Source organism: Cupressus sempervirens, chromosome 8 (genome assembly GCF_028749045.1).
Source record: "Cupressus sempervirens isolate cs-2001-9-10 chromosome 8, ASM2874904v1, whole genome shotgun sequence".
In the NCBI taxonomy this organism is placed as follows: Eukaryota; Viridiplantae; Streptophyta; class Pinopsida; order Cupressales; family Cupressaceae; genus Cupressus; species Cupressus sempervirens.
In genome coordinates this window covers 736,458,741-736,480,416 of record NC_143125.1, presented here as the reverse complement: position 1 = coordinate 736,480,416, position 21,676 = coordinate 736,458,741, and the positions used below count along the sequence as shown (strand labels likewise).

Below are 21,676 nucleotides of genomic sequence, written 5' to 3'. Positions count from 1 at the left end.
GAAGTAGTGTTTACCTCAACTAACTTGGTAGAAAAGTTCTCTAAGATAGATTGTACTAAGGCTTTTCTTAGAGAGTTAGGAAGAAAAGACATTAACTATATTGCTATGTTCTCTACATCTAATTCTTTAATACTTTGTATCTTAGGAAGATCTCCTCTTGTAATTTATTGAGCTTCTTCATCTTGAACATTATTCCCTTCCATATTTTATACTTCCTCGTCATCTATATCTTCATTATCATTTTCCACGTTATCTTCTTCATCAATTTGCACAATTTTATTAGTAGGCTTGCAACCCATAAATATTCTTCCATGCTATGGTTTGTGAATTTACAATTGACTCAATATATTTGACAAGATTAAATATGTATTGAATTTGGGGGTAAACTTTGTTTCATTCTCCTTCAACGATTTCTTCACTTCCTTAGCACTAAGAGTCGACATGATTTGTCTCAAAGCCTATTCTCTGATATATTTTTCAACATTTAATGCATTCCCCCATACAGGTGCAAATTCCTTTAGAATTACATTAGGAACTTACTTGGTTAGTTCATCAGGAGAATATTTCCACTTTTTTCTTCCCATTAGAGCATCCTCTATTTGTTTTTTTTCCTCTATGCTCCTAGTGTCCTACTTAAGAGACCTAAAATATGTCACACCTATTACTTCTTCCAATCTTCTCAATCTTTCTACAAAGTTAGGGGGAATCTTCTAAAATATAATATACTTTGCTTCATCTTCATCAGTGCATCTAATCCTCTTCTTGGACTTTGTTCTTCTGATGAATAAAGTAGGGGAAGATTTTGTAGGTTTGGTGATTATGCCCTTCGATTTCTTCTTGGTAAGTTCCTCTTCTTTAGGTTCTTCTTCCTCTTTATGCTCTTCCTCTCCTTGTTCTTCATCAAGGTCATCTCCTTTTCCTTCAGTCAGCAAGAGAGAGGAACTAGAGGATTTGGTGGCCTTAAGTATCTTTTGCACCTTCTTTCTTCCCCTTTTCACTGCTTGGGGAAGCTTAATTTCAAGAGTAATTATGACCTTGTCTTTCTTATAAGTACAAAAGTAAGCTGCCTTGGGGTCAACAAGCTCATTCAAGAGAGCTTTAATGATGTCCATTGTATCATCTATATTTACTTCATATCCTAGGGGCTTAATCCATGCCACTCTTGGCCTGACTTCTTGGATATGGACATTATTTTATTTTATTTTAGGCAAAAGTGGGAAACCACTATAGTATTTTATTAAGACTGATTCAACAATGTCAACTGGGAAAGAATTAGTGAAGAAAACCCAACATCATCCCTAAAATATACATAGATTCATATAGTTTAAGAAAATAATTACAAGGGATGTATCAACTACCACCCAATGGTGAACCAAATAGTACCTAGACAATGATTTCTTTGGACTTTTCCAAGCACTATCTTCATGAAAAACTTAACCTAGTAATTAGTACTTAGCACTTATCTTAAAAATATTCACAATCAAACACAAAACCACCTTCAATTAACCCAAGCCTACTAGGAATAGGGCCCCAGCCAGAACAAAACTCTGAGTTGCCATGAATCCAATCCAAATCTGAGTTAACCTCATCAATTAGATCCCAAAAATTCTGTATATGGACATTATTACAATTATCTAGAAAAGAAATATCTTGTTCATAGTCTTCTTCTAACTTCTTAGGAATTTTGTATCTTCTTTCCATTTTCTCTTTAAAAGTTTCAAAATAAGCATCCATTATACTTTCAAAGTTGTCACCCATTCATGTTGTAAATTAATTGATCTTCTATCAAATTGGTGTATCTTTCTTCGACACCACAACTCTTTTGGAAGGATAGAACTTTTGCACATAAAAAAAAAAAATTCAATAGAGATCCAAAACTAAATGAATTATTCTTTGACACATAGATGCTCCCCATGTTCTTGTTGAATAGGTTCAATAGTAGCTTGATAAGGTCAAATGATTGGTTATTCTATACCACCTTAAATGCTAGGTCAACAACTTCACAAGAACTGTTGTTCAACCTTATTGAGCTATATATCTCATGAGTAATCACATGGATATGAAGATTTGTCTCTATGTTTGTAACTCCATTCAATTTCATACTTCTTCCATCCCTCTTGAAAAGAGTCCTCTTTGATAGTTCAACCCAACCTAGGTATTTTGTGGTCTTTGCCTTGTTCAACATTGGGGACCTTGTTATCCTATGTATCATCTTCCTTGATATTTTAACAAGGTGATATAACCATAAATTCATGTCATGTGATTAGCTCAGGATGAATCTAATCCATTTCTCTTCAAAATCCCTTGGCATATGTAATATATTTATTAACCCTTTGCTTTCCAAATGCTTGTGCTCAGGTTTCAAGCTCCCATCCACACATAATTTATTGAATTCACGGTTCATCTATAGGGTTCCTAACTCTTGAATTGAACAATGCTGAAATGATTGAACATCATGGATTAAAAGTACCTTTGGAGGAATTTGTAACTATGCTCCAATGGGATCAAGTTCCTTTGTGATGGTTGGACTAAACTTGAATGATAGTGTTTTACGATCTACTCAAACCAACATTTTTGAACCATTCTTTTTTTTTACTACATGAAGATGTCATTATTTCTTGATAATGATTAAAACACAAAATAAAACTTATCTTTTAATCACTCAAGGCTTTGGAATGCTCTTAGCTCTTGACTCTAGAAAATTCACAGTGAGAAATAACATTTGATTTTCCTTTTTTTTTTTCAAATTCAATCTTCAAGTTGTCATTAATGCATCATACCAATGTTCACTCGATGATAGGCTATTCTCCACTTGGCTAAGTCTAGATCACTTGAGAGACATCTTCAACTTAGTAAGAACTCTTCTCTCAGTCTAAACTCTATACTTGATAGAGTCACCAAATTGACATCAATAATTGAAACTAGGAAATGTTATGGAACTTGATCTTGCTTGGTAAGGTCTTCAGTTGTCATCTGAACTTTGTGATCCTTGATCTTTTTCTTTCTGACTAGAATTGTTGTGAAATTTCTTCTTCTAAATCATAGTTCTAGAGTAATCTCTATAGGTAACTAGTTTGAGATAGTTGAATCACCCAACTTATTGACTTGGGTGTCAACACTTTCATTATTCTGATTTGTATCCTCAGGATATTTCCATACCCACTATTGCCTCATCTAACTTTTGATACTATTAGCCTTTCCTTTCTTTTCATCTTCAAGTCTTCTTGGGTTTATGTGGTTCTTGGTAAGATGTCCAAGCTATGTACATACAAAACATCCATGTGTAACATCTTTCTTTCTTGTGTGATGTTTTATGCAATATTCTCCAATGTGCCCAAACTCACCACAATAGTTACATCTATACCATATATTATAGTCCCAACAAATAAAGCTTTGAAAATTTGATCTGTTGTGTTTCATTTCTTTGTCTTGCATGCTAATGGTTTCTATCCTTGTTTATTACAATTAAAACACTTTCCTTCAAACTTAGCTTTCTCAGTGCACTCACTTTCTCTATGTCCATGCTTATTACAATTGTAACGCTTTCAAATATATTTTGGTTTGCCATTGGTCCAACACTTGTTTGATGTATGTCATGTTTTTCCACAATGACTACATATAGGCCATTTTTACTTTTGAGCTCCTTGCTGAGACAATTCACCTTTAGTCTATCCTAATCCTTCTTTTCCTTTGTGTCTAAATTGATTTTTCTCATCTAGTTGATTCAGGAATTCTTGAGATTCCATAATCCTCTCATTGGTTTTCTTCTCTATGCTAAGATCGTTTTGCAATCTTGCATTCTCTATCCTTAAAATGACAAGTTCTTGATTTCCATCATTGAGTCAATCAATCAAATCTTCTTGCTGAAGACATAGTTAATGAATTTCATTGTGTTTTTTTTCTATCTTATCAGTTCACATTAGTTTATTTTCTTTGGCTTTATCTTTTTATTCCATGTCTTCACACATTTTGACTAATTGAATTTCTTGTTCTCTTCTCAATTTTCTAATTTCAAGTCATCAAGAGTAAGATTCTTCTTAAGGAGATCTTTGATTGTTGCATTAGCTTCATCTGAACTTCTATCTTGGAAAATGTCTTCAATTATTTCTTCAATGTAGAGAGTATCACTCATTTGTGTTGTAAGATCTTTTCTTCTTTCTAGGGATTGAGATATTTGCTCCTTCATCTTCTTGAATTGATTCATTGGCAATTGTACATCCAACTTCTCATTCTCAATACCTTTCTCTAGTCTATATACTTCCATTGCCTTAGATCTTTCTTCAAGCTAGTAAACTTCTAATGTGAGAACCAAATACACTAATATCAATTGTTAGAAATGTAATGAAAGACTAAAAGGAATAAAACATTCATAATGCTTGACACAATATTTGGTAAACCAAAGACTTCCAAATAGAAAGTAATATTGTGGTGTAGATGATAACCACAAACTTTATTGCTGCAGTATAAAGTTATCTCATTAAAGCTTACAATTGATCACTTTTGGTGATCTTCCCTATTAGGAGAAATAAGGAATATTAGGTACACCTTATTTAAAGGATGTGACTAATTCACTTGTTAGGATGAATCACTGGTTGATCTCTGATCTACAACTTGGTTTGTTGAATGACATTCCTTTGAATAACAATGATCACCTAGATGTGATAGATAATTCTCTTCTATTACTTATACCTCTTATAGCCTTGTCTAATAAGCATTGACCTACTTCTTCTTTTTTTTCACATCAATATATGTATATGATATAATATATTAAATATAAACAATTCCACTTAATTACCTTTTGGAGTCGGCTACAATACCAAACTCTAACAATATTCATGAAGTCAGTCCAGTTGCTATAACTCAAGTTCTAAAGACCACTTGGGTGATGTTCTATGTAGTGCCTACCACTAGTTTACATTTTCGCTATCATTGCCAAACTCTTTTAGGATAGTTTTATGCTTGATGATTTGTAGCATTAGTTTTGAGGTTATTAGATATTGTTTCATATTCATTTAATTTATAATGAGATTATTGGGTACTCTATACTTCATGTATGCATGATGATTATTACAATATTTTTAGTTATTGATGATGATTAGTTGGATGGATTATTATGTGTCTTCTTATGGATACTTACCCAATACTACATGTGTATGGTGTGTCTATGTATGATTTTTTTTATGTATGGATTTTCTGATGTGGTTAAGGGAGTCATAGTCACCTACTAGTTCGGATCTACACAGTGCACCACTTAATGCCATTGCCTGTTTAGTTTAGAATATTGCATTTGCACATGTGTGGATTTTAAGCAGATTACAAGCACTAGGTATTGACTTCCCTAAGTTGTCAGGATGAACATATCCTATCACATTACCTCAATGGTAAGAGAGGGAAGATAAATTTTTAAGTCCAAATCATAAAACTTTAAGCCATTTTCCCTAGAAAATTAGGACAAGTATCTGAGTTGTTTACTTTTTGAATGTGTCAAATGATATTGATTCGTGATTATAACCCTTTAGTTTGATCTTGTATGCATTTTTCTATGATGGGTTTTCATATTTTGTTTTATGAGTCCTTTGTGATTTTTCTATTAATTAAGTTAAATTAAATGATTAAATTAATGATTTAACTTAATGGAAAATTATTATGATATTTTAATATTTAATTATATTTATTTAATTTAGAAAGTAATTAAATAAAAAAATTTAAATTTAAAGATAAATTTTTTGAGTTTAATTTTAGAACATGATAATATTAATTAATTTAATAATAATATATTTAGAGTTCATTTTTAAATAAATGCTAAATACTATTATTATTTAAGTTAATAAATATTTTATCATTTATCTTTTAAAAATTAATTAAAAGTGAAAAAGATATAAATTTATTAAAAGTTTTAAGATTTCATAATGTGTGCATGACATTGAAATTTAACAAATTAATTGAAAAGAGAAGTCTAGTGAAAATTAAATAAAGATATCTTATAATTCATTAAATGTGCATGTAAAAGATAAAGAAAAGATAACAGGGGTTAAAGTTTGGTTAGCAAGGAGTCGTCTCGGGTGAACACACAATTATTGCCCCCATTTCAGGAGAGAACTCCTTATCACCAATTGAGGGTTTATTTTCAAGGTATCGATGTTTTGGGAAGGGATCACAAATTTTGGAGGCGAAAAGGATTTCAGAAGAGAGAAGGTTTTGAGAGGAGAAATTTCTCTTACAATCTTTTCAAGTGTGGTGATTAGCATTAGAGTGCAGGTAGATTCTTGTGGTTATTTGCGTAGTTTATTATGTTACTTCTTTTCCTATCTTCCTTGAGTTTGTGAATGGTTTTCTGAATGATTCTTTGTGACAAGTACTTTTCAATATGGTGAAATTTTAGTATGCATGTTAAATCTTCTGCATACGAAAATATTGATAGATCAAATAATCCTCCTTTGGTAGATTCAAAAGTGAAAAGTTTGACAAATATGGTATTTATATTAAAGTCAAAAATTTAAATAAAGAATTTGACCGGTTGGTTGTATTTCCCCTATTAGACTAAGGCTCAAATTTTTTATTAAAAAAATTATATTTTAAATAATTTTAATGGACGTTATTGTCTTCTTTAAATTTTATATATATTATAAAATTTTATAAAATATAATGTAATGGAATTACAATTCATATATATATATATATATATATATATATATATATATATATATATAAGGGGGATTTATCCCACCTCCTAAAAGCTTGCCATTGACCATTTAAATCTACGTACATAGGTGGTACTACGGCCTACGATAGTAGTAACACCTACGGCAATAGGTGTTAAAGATCGATAGGCCTTTTTAATATAAACACTTATGTTAGTTACATTTGCAATTTTAGTTTAATCAACGATTTTTTTTAATTTAATTTAATTTAAATTAAATTTAAATTATTATTTATTAATAATTTTAAATATTATTTATTAGTAGTATTTATTAATATTATTAAATTAATTAATAATTAAAGAATTTTATTAATAAGTTCTTAATTAAAAATATATATTAATATTAATATAATTTTAGTGTACTGATCAGTTAATAATTAATGAAAGATTAATATGATTAGTATATATAATTATTAATTAATTTAGTTTAATTTAATTTAATTAAGATTAATTAATAATGGAAGGCACTCAATTAAGCTTTAAATTTATTTAATTATTATAAAATGAATTTTGATAAAATCGTAGATAATTGAATTTGAAAATCAACAAGTGTTAATTATAATAATTTAAATAAATCATTACCTTTGGAATCCTTAGAAACAAATTAACTAAAATCAAAATAGGTGTAATGGTAGACTTTATTCGAATATAGGAATGGCATAGATTGTAAGGGTTAAATGGTAAATTGTAGGTATTCGAAAATTTACATTGTATGAAAACTTTACCTAACTATTTAACTCAACAATATGCTTTCTAAATCAAACCAAACTATGAAATCTACATTTTGTTGGTATGTTGTCTATGTTTTGGGTTTGGGTTGACTAGAGTGTTGAGTAGTTTAGGATGTTACCAGAGGCTTGAGTCTTCTATGATTGTGATGTTATGTTGAATCGATATCGATCTTTTATACCGAACCATGGTAATGTGCCTGGTATGCTCTATGATGTGTGTTGATCTATTGATTGTTCCTACTTTCCAATGTTCTTGTGTAATGCTAAGGTGAATGTATAACCTAGTTAACATAACCATTTTGAGTCTTTGATCAATTATTTTCGGATGTTTTCTAATTTCTCGTAGAGAATTGATGTATTATTGTGAATTATCTTTTGATGCATTCTAGTCACCTATATAGGACTGAGTTGATTTTATATGATTCTTTAGTTTATATTTTTATGAGCCTAGGGTAGGTTATCTATATGTCAAGAAGTGGCTTGCAATGGGGGTCAAGGCCCTAGCAACCAGCGTAACCCATTGTAAGTTGTTTAATAAGTGAAAAAACTACACTAAATGGGAACAAAATGCACCTAACAAGAGTCTTTGTGTGTTCTCTACCATACCTCGATTACTAGTATAGACTAGGATAGGAGTAGAAAGAACACTTGGTTGTGACCTTGCATCCATAGTATGCCTTGTTACTACAAGATACTAGTGGACGCATAGGGATCACTAGTGGGCCAAGGTCCTAAGAGACTACCAAGGTAACTCTAGAATGATTTTTACAATGACGCTTGCCCGCCTACATAGCAGGTTTCCTATGTGTCTTTGTTTTCCTCTAGGTTTAGATGTTGATATATCTTGGAACCTTTGAGTTAGATTACTTTTAGAACTTCCTGGACTTAGAGAGTAATTTTGATAGTTGGATTGATATCTTATTTGGGACTTGAGACTATGTCCTTAGCATGGTGGGAGTGGGACATTTAGGTTCCATGTGGTTGGGTGGTAGTGCTTTTTACTCTTACAATTGAGATCCATCCATTGCTACTATGGATGGAGTTTCCTTGTTTGCATTTTCTTTTTCTTCTATCTCTGTAGCATTATGATGGATGATTATATCTTTTACGATGGATGGTTTCATTTATGGTATTGTATTTTGTATCATGGATCCAATGAGGAGGATGTAATTCTATTTGTATAAATATATATTCTTTTAGCCTTTCATACCCTATGACATGTATAGTGGATGATTGAGCATTGTGAATTTTATTGCCAGGTGGCATTGAGAAGAAACGTATATTATTTGAATTGACATTGGAAGTTTTATTTATTCTTTCATATGGATGTGGTATTTGATGGACTTAGTATTAATTAAATTTAAATGTGATTCAATGTCATGGGATCCTTAAGAAATGTTACCTATTATGTATGCTTATAGATGATTGTGTGTTATTTCTTCTACTACTTTGTGTTTGATGTATATGTTATTCTTCTTGTTTTAAAAAAAACTGTTTGGCAAACTTAGTAAAACTTTAGGTTATTTCTTTTGGATCCCTTGGCAAGGTGTTACATTCTAACACTGAGCAAAAATTGTCAACACTCAACAAACTCAAGCACTTGATTGATGTAGATGCTTGATCCATAGTGATCACTTGGAGTAGCATGAACTTGATCAGAACTAGATGACTTAGTGAACACAAAAAAACTTGGTAGACAATGGATTAGTTGGTTGACACTACAAAGCTCACTCAACACTAAGCTCTTCATCACTTATATTGAAAAGCTTGGTAGACATTGTAATGCTCAAAAAACATTGAAATTTTTCTCAAGTGCTCGATAGATACTATAGAGCTTGGCATTTACTATAATCTATCTGATTGACTTGAAAGCAACTGAAACACTTGGTTTGCACTACTAGAGTATGATAAGCATAGTAGCAGTGTAACCGACTAATTAAGTGTTAAGTCACTAATTGAAAAATGAATTTTCCATGAGGTCAAGAAATATATGTACTTTTAAATATTGTACTAAACAATAAGAATCTAATATAGTATCATTCCATTGTGTTTCCCATTTACAAAATTGAATGCAAATTGACAATCCTTTTAAACTCTTAATAAGAAACCCGTGTCAAAGTTTTTAATTCTAAGAGATAAAAATATATAGAGATTTATAGATGAAAATAAAATAAAGAATATAGGAAGTATGTGAGGACAAGTAGAAACAAGAGAGAATGAGAGTGGAAGAAATAAATATGAAGATAAAGTTAAGAAGTGATTAATAGAGAATATAAACTCGATTAGAAATTTAAAAGCTATCAATCTTTTACAAGATATGTCAAACATATATTATGCATATATTATTATTTTCTTATGCCAATTCCAAGGAGAATTCATATAGTTAAACATTCAACCAAAACTTAATAAAAAAATAAATCTAGTAATTAAATTTTCAAATATCATTTGTTGTTAATAGAATATTGTATAACTATATGAAATTTAACATATATACAACTCAAATAGATGAAATAGTAATTAATAGTTATATATGTATATATATATATATATACATATGTATATATATATATGTATATATATATATATGTATATATATATATATATATATGTATATATATATATATGTATATATGTATATATATATATATATGTATATATATATATATATATGTATATATATATATATGTATATATATATATATATGTATATATATATATATATGTATATATATATGTGTGTGTGTGTATATATATATATATACATATATATATGTGTGTGTATATATATATATATGTGTGTATATATGTATATATATATGTCTATATGTATATATATATGTATATATGTATGTATATATATATATGTATGTATGTATGTATATATATATATATATATGTATATATGTATGTATATATATGTATGTATGTATATGTATATATATATGTATAGATATATATGTATGTATCTATATATATACATATATATATACATACATACATATATATATACATATATATATATACATATACATACATACATATACATACATACATATATATATACATACATACATATATATATATATATACACATATATACATATATATATACATATATATGTATATATATATATATATATATATATATATATATATATGTATACACATATATACATATATATATATACATACATACATATATGTATATACATATATATACATATATATATATACATATATATACTATATATCTTACATAAAATGATATACACTTCAACAATTTTTATTATAATTCGTTGTTATGAAAATAACACATTATTATATATATGATTTGAGAAAGGATAAATTCACAATGATTAGGATTTCAAATTGCTACCATTTTTCAAATTATAAAATACTCGGTGACATCTTTTCTATGATATCAAGAGATTATGTCAAAATTGAAAGGATGGGCATTATAAATAATGATGATACATGTATTGGTGGTAGTGGCATTGGAAGCTAGCATTTAAATTAGAGAACTTGTGGTAATTATTACACTTGGTGGAGTGTATCCTTGTCTTGTTAGAAAATAAAAGGTGATATGGAAATTAGTCACTTTATCTTTGTCTAATTAAATTGGTTCAACACCAAAAGCTTATGTGCTAAGTCTTTTATTGGCATTTTTATTCCTCTTGTGGGTGAAGGTGTAGTTATGTTGGATTCCTACAAAAGGTTGACAATTGATTTAGGTGAGAAGGAAGACATGGGTGATAATAATGTCCATATTGAGATAGATAAAATTATAGAGTACAATGAAGTTTCTTGGGTTTTCCTAAGGGATACAATGAGCATGTATCCATGGATCTTGTTAATTCATTAAATAGTAGACATCTGGTTGTTAATGGGATCTCTTTTGAGATCATTGAAGAGGTCATTGCTAAGAATTATAATATATCCTTGGACAAGAAGAAATGGAGGAAGTAGATTAGGATTTCTAGAAACCTTAACATGTTCTTTAGTGCCAACTAAAGTCCAATCCTTTATCATGGGGGTATCCTGAGAGTGGTGTTACTAGATCCTTAGAAAGAGCTATGTTATATCCTTGTGCACTATATTACTTTGGAAGGTAGATCTTAGATTTGTACTACTACCACTTTTCTTTATAAAATCACTTTAAAAATTGTGACCTTATTGCATTCTCTTACCTTATCCCGTACTTTGTGGACCACAATACCCTTAAAGCTATGAAAAATATAAGGAAAGTTCTATACCTTTCTTTATTAAGATTGTATGTTCATATGATATAATTTTTATAAAGCCCTTTATCCCCCCTCCTCAACATGGTAATGTCCATGTCATTTTTCCTATCCTTGACATCTCTACCTCAACTCCTCACGATTTTGTCAAAATCTCATCTATGATTGATATTAGATTAACAAATTTGACCTTGTCCCAATTATTCAAACATATAAAAATGGAGAAGGACATCCACATTGTTGATTTAGACACTAAAATAGAGGTTGGGAGGAGGTCACTTAGAACAAAGAAGAACCTTGCACTAGAAAATTCAAGGCTAAGAAAGACCATCCTATAAGCTTAGATTCGGTTGTCAACACCAAGATCAGGCCTCCCTAGAAAAGGTAGAAAAGGAAGGATAAAGGGGAAAAACATATAGAAGATGAAGAGGATCAAATAGTTAATGAGGAATACCAGCAGGTGGGGGAGATTATCACAATGGATACTCAAGTGATACCCATTACATCCCATATCTTGGATACCTTGAAGAATGAGGTGCATACCCCTATGAAGACCAAAGCTAAGGAAGACAAGGGAGATACCATCATCCCCCATTCCTACCAATAGGATAATGATAATAGAATAGGGTCATGAACCTTTGGTGGCACCCAATGGAGATACTCGAGGCCAAAAGTAGGATTTTGTTAGTTTTGATAAGTGTATCAAGAAGCCCATGGAGATGTAGAATAATGTGGAACAAAGGATTTATGAAGTTTCCATATTTTTGGTTAAAGTCATGCACTTAGTGGCTTCTAACCTAGACATTCTCCATGCTAAGAAGAATTGACTTTCTAAGAAGTAAGGACTTACTAATTTGGGTTGATATGTATTTCAATTTGTTTTGGAAAAAGATAACAATGATATTGTATTGGTGTGGATATTGTTTAAGGAAATGATTTTGATAGAATATTTATAAGTAACAGACATTTATAGATCCTTCAACTAGGATTGATAGAAAGAGGGTGAGTTCATGGGGTCCACTATGTTATATTTCACTAAATAATAGGAGAGGAAAATGAGGAGCTAGTATAAATGATGTCAATATTATTAATAGGTCAAAGAGGATGTATAGGCGTGGTAAGTGGCAGGGCACTATTACTAATGGACCTAGATGATGTAGAGTAGTGATGACTCCATAACTATATATTTACATTTTCTAATGATTTTTTTTGAGATTAGTATATAGATCACATCAACAAAGAGAAAAATGCCCATTTTAGACATTGGTAAGTGGTTAGAGGAAATGAAGGATATGGTTAAAGTAGAGTGTTTTGGTGACTCTTTAGGGATAAAGTGAATTGAGATCAATGAACACTAAAACATAGAAAAACATTAGAAGGTTTCATGGAGATAATAGAATTTTCAAAAAGACTTTGTCAATGGCAGGTGAAAATCCAAATTTCATGGATTTGCTCAAACCTTCTCATTTGTGTAAAAAAATACTGTTGCACAAGATATGAACATCCATAAAAGCGAACTCAAAAATGATATTTTTTAGATGTTGTGGTTGAAATCTATGTAGTAATAATTCAAAATGTAAACCATCGACATCGCATATAAACAGTTTGACATAATATTTTCAATAGAGAAATTGTACTCAAGGAATGCTAGAGTGTTTCACATAATTACTCGAGAGAGACACAAAATAATACCTTAGTAGACATATCAAAAAAATATGGAAGCATATACAAGGCACACAATGTGTTTGAAGATAAATTGTATAATAAAACAAGATTCTCAAGGTAATTAACAAGATTTGGAGAAGAAAAATGTTCAATGAAATTGCAGGGAAAAAGGATGATTGTGCTAAATATTATGAACCATTTTTCAAGAACATCAAGCTTGGAATTCACAAAGATAGTCAAAAAATTACTAAATCAATTAGTTTGCTAAAAAATATTTTGGATTTTTCTAAATTAAAATAAAATGTTAAGTTAAAGAAAAAGTTATATTATTTATTGAAATTGTGGTGTAAAAATTGATTCCAAAACTAGGCCTTTTCTGAAACCAAAATTGAAATCCTAGCTAATCAAATGGGTAGAGGAAATGTAGCTTAATCATTTTCAATGTGAGGGTATGCTTCCACATTGCTAGTGAAATACTTGGGGCTATTGATCTTCATCCTTGTTTCAATAACCTTTCCTCTAGTTGAGCACATAAACCTAGAGCCTCTTCTAGTCCTTCATTAATCCCAATCTTACGTGGAATTCTAAATAAGACACATTTGCAACTTATAAATAGCGGGGGAAAAGAAGAAAAATGAAAAATAATAGATTTGGCCTAGCCAAAAACATGCTGGAAAAACTAGCTATATAGCCCATTGCAACGAAAAACCTACAATAAAATAGACATATAGTCATGAGCAATAGCAAACAATTGTTGCATAGCATAAAAAGAAAAATCAATGGATTCAATGCCCCTATATAGTGACATTTTGTCCAGTGCAATAGTATCCACATGTTAAGTTATTTGGGCTAACAATTTATCTATGGCACATGTGAGCTCTTGAAATGTTTAAAAATCTATAATTGTCCATAATATTAATATTGAAAGTCTAATAATTTGTTTTGGTATTTGTTTTCATAAATCTTTTTTTCCCTTAATAATTTTCCTATAGTGAATAAGAGTTTAAATTAATGATCTTTTGTATTTTTTTTAAACATGTTAAAAGATTATAAAAAAATTAGATCTCTTAAGAATTTCAATCTTATTAGTCAATCAAATTTTTTGATTAGTTTTAAATTGCTCTCAATGAATACAATAGTATTCTTGTCAAAGAGATTTAGAAAAATCAAACTGGTTAAAAGAAAGAAAGAATTTTAAGAATATTGATTAGGGGACTGTTTAAACATCACATAATAAAACTTAATATCTATACTAAAAAGAATTAAATAGTCAAAATTGACATTAGGAAAAATTGACCTTTTCTTCCCTAATGTGTGATGTCCATTGATCAGACTACGCATTCCAAACGACGCATAGACCCAAATTTAACATATCATCAAAATTTAGCTGGAGAAAAACAAAAACGTAGAAAGAGACCGCGAGGACATCATAATAAGAGCGCTTCATCAAAGCGTTTAATTGGCCAGCTTTTATCCAAACGCTCTATTCTATTATGGCGATTATGTGCTCATAGTGCAGGTGCAGGGTTGAAAGCACCAAGAGAAGGAAATTCGCTGGAGAATAATGGTGATGGTGCTGGTGCAAAAGGCGGAGAAGTTTCAGTAACTGTTATTTTGAGCTTCTGACCGCTCTCGCAATGCTCTCCTACTCCGCAGAGGAACCACATATTCCCCGCGGCTTTCAATACAATCTTATCCTCACCGCTTGCAAGAATTCCCAAATTTGGTGTTTTCACGCAGTTTTTGAATCCAGTGCCATTTGCCATTACCACGTTGTGAATGCCCTGAGCGTAGTTGAAGCCTGTGACAAATGCACATTTGCACACAATGGGTGTTAGTACTACCATACAATCCATTCTGAATACAGAGAAGGATCCTTAAGAAATATACCGACTGTGTCTCCGACATGGAATTGTTTGTCTTGTGCCCAAGACTGGTAGTCAAACCCAAGTGTCCATTCATTCCCGTCACCGACTGTAATAACGTTGGCATTGGGTGCAGCATTGACGATTGTTATTGATAGTACAGAGGCCAACGTAATAACAGAAACCATCAATTTCGTTGCCATGTATATCTGTCTATAACTATTGATAGTACAGAGGCTAAGTTAATATGAAAGCTGTCGTATAAATGCATTGGAGGAGGTGAGATCGGTGTTGGTATTTAAAGCCGGTGACAAGGGTGGAGCGTGGGGTGAGTCAAATGAACGCCGTCGAGCTTGTTTGATATGTAAAATGAAAAAGATCTTTGAAAAGAACGAAACCCCACTGCCTTCCACGTGTCTCTTGATAGGGTGGATTATTTGTCTTGTGTGGACCGCAACGAGCACAAGAGGCCGGGTTATTAGCAGGCTTGTTGATGCTTGCATAGACAGCTGCATGTTATTAGATACAATTCTAGGTATATACTATTTGATGAAAGATTTGAATCAAGCTATATGGAGAGATTTTTCCTCTTTAAAAAATAACGAAAAAGTTTGTTTAGTTGAACTTAATCAACACACTCCATGCAATGGTATTTTAAGGCTATATGCCACATACCATAAAAAGGTATAATAGGTGGGATGGGATGATGGTAAATATGTAGAATTCATTTGTGATCAGGTAAAGAAAGGGAAAAGATATTAAATTACACATGATAGGTAAGATAAATTTAGTTGCTAACTATAGAAATTGAAGTGATGCCAAATTAAACATAAACCTTAGGGTTTTTTTCATTATGCTACTTGCATAAGACCTAGCAAAACTAATATTCACCATCTAGTTCTTTTTTATTTTAATCTTCTTTCTCTCATTTGTTTTTTCAAAATTTTCTTTTTCTCGATTTGTGAAAAAGTTTATTGATGGAGATGGATAAAGGTAGGAGGGTGAACAAGTGAATTTGGAATAGAGGATGATAAAGAGGTGGATGTAGGACTCAAGTGTCAAATTGCATACCTATGTAATAAGAGCTTATGTGAAGTTATTATTAGATTTTGATACAACCATATTTTGAAGGATAGATTATTCAAACATATGAATTAGATGGATTTGATGGAGGTTAAATGTGGAGTAATGGATAAGGTAATGGAAAATATATAGATGTAAGGATTTGCATGGAGCATGATGAGAGAGGCTAATATGGAAGGAGAACATTGGGATGGTGAAGGTGTTAGGATATGCAATTTTGAGAGAGAGTAACCAAAATTAAATTTAGAAGATGGAGTAGAATGATGCTAAACATTTGCCCAATATGATTTTTTTGTTGGGATGCATGATTTCTTGCTTTTTCTTTAGGATCTACATAGTTTTTATTTTTCCTCTCATCATCCTTGATGAGTCTTGGAATCAATTACATTTCTTTGGGTCTTAATTTGATTGAACATATACTTCAAAGGGAAAATATATGCATTCTTTTTATTTGGCATGCAATTCACTTATTATAGTAATGACATGTGTAAATACATGTGGGCAACAAGGGGAAAATATGAATGGAATGATAAAGCCAGGATTGTTGATAGGGAGTATAGGTATTCACAATTATTTTTAAAATCTTGAATTAGTATTAAAGGTGTAGGATATAATATGAGTGATTGGATATGGGATTGGTGTATAAAAAAGATAAGTAGGATAAGATGGGGGATGGTATATGTAACTAAAATCTCTTATAATGTAGAGGGTATATGACATGAATTTTAGGATGTAAAGAAAGAAAATAGAAATTATAAGATGAAGAAAGAAGATGGGCATTAATTTGGGGTTTCTATGATTGATGAGCATGAGATTGAGGAAATATTTTTGGGAAATGATTGGAAGGCTTTCATGCAAATTTGGGAGTATGCTTCAGTTGTAGATTAGTTGTACAAACATGTCCAAACAATATGTCATACTAATATATAACAAGTACCTTGTGATTGTACATTTTAATTGACATGTTTTGGCTCCAAGATGTCTCGTTTGAGTAGACCTAACTCATTATCTTCATATTTTAAGTTTCTTGACTATTCAACTCAAACTAGGATTATTGTTTTTTTTTTTTTTTTTTTCTATTTAATGAGAAGCACCATTAACAAAGGTAAGGGGAACAAGATGACATTGTAATCACATGGGTCTAAATTAGACAATGTGAAATAATACTCATGATGTAGATTAAATGGGATTTTATGATATTGGTGTTGATAAGGAACTAATAATAACTTTTGGTATAGAGTAGGTGAATTGCTAAGATATTGATTTGGATAAGGGGAATTTCAAAAAGTAAGAGATGAATTAGATGAAATGGCATGATAATAATTTTTGCTGATAGATATTTGGGCATGCTTTGCAAAAACATCATGGTGATAGTGGATTGGTGCGAAATTTTTTAGGGGAGATGAGTTGGGTTGAGTAGATATATGTAGTGGATAAAATGTTAAAGGTTCCTCAAATAGGATTAATATAAAGAAGGTGGGTTCATGGGGTTTGCTATTTTATATTTTAATGAATATTAGGAGACAAAAATGAGGAGTTGGGATATATGGTATCAATATTGATAATAGGTTGAAGAGGATGGATATGTGTGCTAGGTGGTAGGGAAGTGTTAATAACAACCTTATATGATATAGAGTAGCGATGATTCCTTAACTTTATATGTGTATATTTTGATGATTTATTTGTGATTAGTCTTTAGAGGACATCAAGAAAGAGATAAATGCATATTTTAGACTTTAGTGAGTGGTTAGAGGAAATGAAGGTTTTTTTGTAGATGGTAGAATAAGAAATGGGGGAACATGACTATGATTAATGGACTACAATGATTAAGGGACTAAGAATATACATAGGATTACAATTGGATGAAAATTTAAGGTATGATGCATTCAATTATAGATTAATGTAGGTAAGATAAGATCAAGGACTTAGATAGGAAAATTGTGGTGTATTATGAATCATTGAGGGATTTGCATGACGGATTGGAGTGTTAGGATCATGCATTAAAAAAATGCATTTTTTGATTATAAAAAGATAGAATAGACATATAAATGTTGGAATTAACAAGTGGGAAGAGTTACTTTTGAGAGGAGTGTGTGTGTGTGGGGGGGGGGGGGGAGGGGGGTTGTGGAATAATAAGTAACTAATTTTAACCTTTTCAAATCCTTTTAACTAATATCATCTACATGCATATAATTCATCTAATAAACATGAAATTAAAGACATGCATGAAAATAGATAACACACAAATTTGGTAACCTAGAAACCCTCCAAAATGAGAATGTAAAACTGGGGTGGGGATGACACTCACAAAATATCACTGCAGCAATGTGTAACTATTCAAGGTTAGAATGTTTGATCACTTCCAATGGTCTACCTTATGAAAGGCGTATCTTGTTAAAGACTTTACACCCTATTAAAAATGACCTAGTTAAAGGATTTCACTACCCTGCTAAAAGTAGGCCTGGTTAAAGGACTTTACTACATTCACCTGGAATGCCACCCTATTAAAGGATTTACAAATGGTGACTAAGCCAACCTAGTTTCATAGGATTTCCATATCTAATACAATTGCTAGAAAGTATTAGAAGATTTTGACTTGATAACTTGCAATCCTCAATTGCTGATTATAGATCCTTGTCCTACTTTGACTAATCTAATCCTTGCTCAATCTGATATGTCACTCTTTGAGTTTTTGATACTCTATTCTTGATCAACTAGATTCTGAAATGATGCTCTATTCTTCACTAAGTCTTTTTACCCTTCTACACTATGCTATAATTCACCCATACACTTCTTTTTTGCATATCCTCTCTCTTGAATAATGGGGCTTCATCCTCCTTTTAAAGATTTTGAAGAGTTAAAGTTTGGTATGAATCTACGATCAATATTAAATCTTCATTTCTTGCAGTTTTCCTATTGGTTACATGCTGATTGCATAGGTAATGTGAAAGATTTGATCTTATCTTCAAGATCCTTCAAGATTCATCCTATTTTGGCTCCAAAAATAGTTTACATCTAAGTTTGTGAGGCACAAACTCATTTACTGATTCTATGTTACTCAACACTTACTAGTTATTGATGCTCAACACATATAGGAAAACTAGCCTACTTGACTCCTATAGAAATTCTATTTCACTCAACATTTATACTCTACTCGACACCTATAGTGACTTGGCACTTTAACTTCACTTGACACCTATTGAATTCTTTGTCTTGTCATGCACACTATAGCTTATCTTTTGTATTATAGTTGGCATCATCTTGAGAATTTAGTTAAGTGTGTTGACACTCAAATGTCAAAACCAATCTGAGATTAACAATCTCCCCCTTTGACATGAGTGGCAAGAACACTTAAGTAAACATTATGCATCTGTTCTCTTTGAGTATACTACATATTCTATTTGGTATATGTACAAGACTTTAAAAACTTGTTCAAAATTTTTATATATCTCAAAATTTTGTAACTCCCCCTGAGCTGATGTGCCACTTCCATTCCTATAACCAAAATTCTTGTGCTATGAGTGTGTCATGCTAACGTATCTGATACTCTTTGCCTTGTCTACCTTTGTTTTTGTATCTATGTACCTTGTTTCTACTTCATGTACTTTGTATATGTTTCCCTTTCACATCTTCTTGCAATTTTGCATCCTTCTTGGATTTTATTACTTCTTGAAAATGTGAATGTGAATATCTCCCTCTTTGTATATTCATAATTGAGAATGTATTATCTCCCATTCTTATTCACATCTCCCACAAAACATATATTTCCGCCTTGTTATTTACACACTATATCTCCCCATTTTTGACACTTATGTCAAAGGGTACTAAGGATGAATAGAATATTTAGCCAAAAATGTTTTATTTACCTTCATAATCATCTTGAGAGAAGCATCCCAATTATCCAAAGAAATTTCCAATGACTTTTGCTGGATGGTTGTCTCTATTGCAAGATGAACAAGACCTTCTAAAGTAGAAAGATTAGGATCGTTCTTTAGAATATTCTCTATATAGGCTTAGTCCTTATGGAGTACTTCTAGATTTGGGGGATGGAAGATTGAATTTGCATCAATTTGGCCTTTATATTGGCCTCTTTAGCTATCAACACATCTAACTCTTTCTATGTGTGAAGCATAGCTGCAAAATGCTTCTCACTTTGAGCTAGATCTTTGGGTAGCTTAGTGCTAGAAATCTTGAGATTTCGTTCCAAGTTCATTATCCTTTAGCTATTTTCTTTTGTGAAATATGATAAATCACACAACTTGGTGTACAATGAGAATACATTCTCAAGTACTTTCTTCACTTTTTCAATCTTCATAGCCAATTCTACCTAGGAAAGTGCTATTTCACTTGATATTTTCTCATTCACTTTCATCTAAAATTTATTTTCTAACCATTCTAATAATTTAACATTACTATCAAGGTCTTCATTCTATACCTAGTCCACTATGTTGGCCAATTTCTCCATAATGGGTTTGGTTTCATCAGGTACTTGCAGGCTGAAAGCATCAAGAAATATATCCTTAATTTCCACCAGTGCTTGCTTCTGACTATACTCATTTCTAAGTATCTCTTGTTTCTTCCTTCTCTCAAGTGCCTCTTGCAGTTCATTTATTTGTGCTAAATTCATAGTCCTTGAGTCATAACTAGGTATGACTATTTCTTCATCAACTGCAAGGTCTCCATAGTGAAGTACCCTTGCAACCTTGGTGGAGCTCGAGCTTGGTGCTAAAATCTACAATTTCATTACATCAATACTCATCTTCTTGGTGGGAGTCCCCAAGGTAGGAAATTTCACCAATGTTTGTATTGCCTCCTACTCCGTAGGGGTTTTCTCCTCTTCTTTCTCCTCTTCTCTACTACCTTGATCAATAATGATAATTTGAGGAGGTGCACCTTGAGTTTTTTGTATAGGAACATCTTGCCCTATTTGTTCCTTTGCTGGATCCTCGGTAGTTGTTGTCACTTTTATTATAGAATCAACCTTAGAAATTATGTCCTATGCTTCTTGCTCTTTAGGTTGATCTACTATAGTTGTGGGAGGTTGTGAAGGTGGCTCTTGTGTGTTCACCTTCTCCTTAGCGATTTCTGCTATAGCCTTTTGTAATTCATCCACACTAACCAAAATTGAATTTGTACACAATTGTGACTGTAATATAGTTTGGTGAAGAATCTTCTTGAGATCCTCTGTAGTGAGTGGATTGATGTTCTAACCTGTGTTGTTAGGAACATCCTTAACTATTACTATTTCAGTAGGTGTTGTATGTGGAGGACTTGGTGGTGGTAGTTGAGTGTCTTGGACACTCTATTTAGCCTATTACTCTTTAGCTGCCGCCTCTTCACCATGTGCCTTCTCCACTATCTCCTCTTCTTTCTATTTTTCCTCTTCCTCATATT

General features: G+C 31.4%; 1 pseudogene; it reads right to left on the bottom strand.

Moving 5' to 3' along the window:
- Nucleotides 1–14,842: 14,842 nt before the first annotated feature.
- LOC149544534 (mavicyanin pseudogene) lies at nt 14,843–15,402 on the bottom strand (annotated as a pseudogene).
- Nucleotides 15,403–21,676: the final 6,274 nt, after the last annotated feature.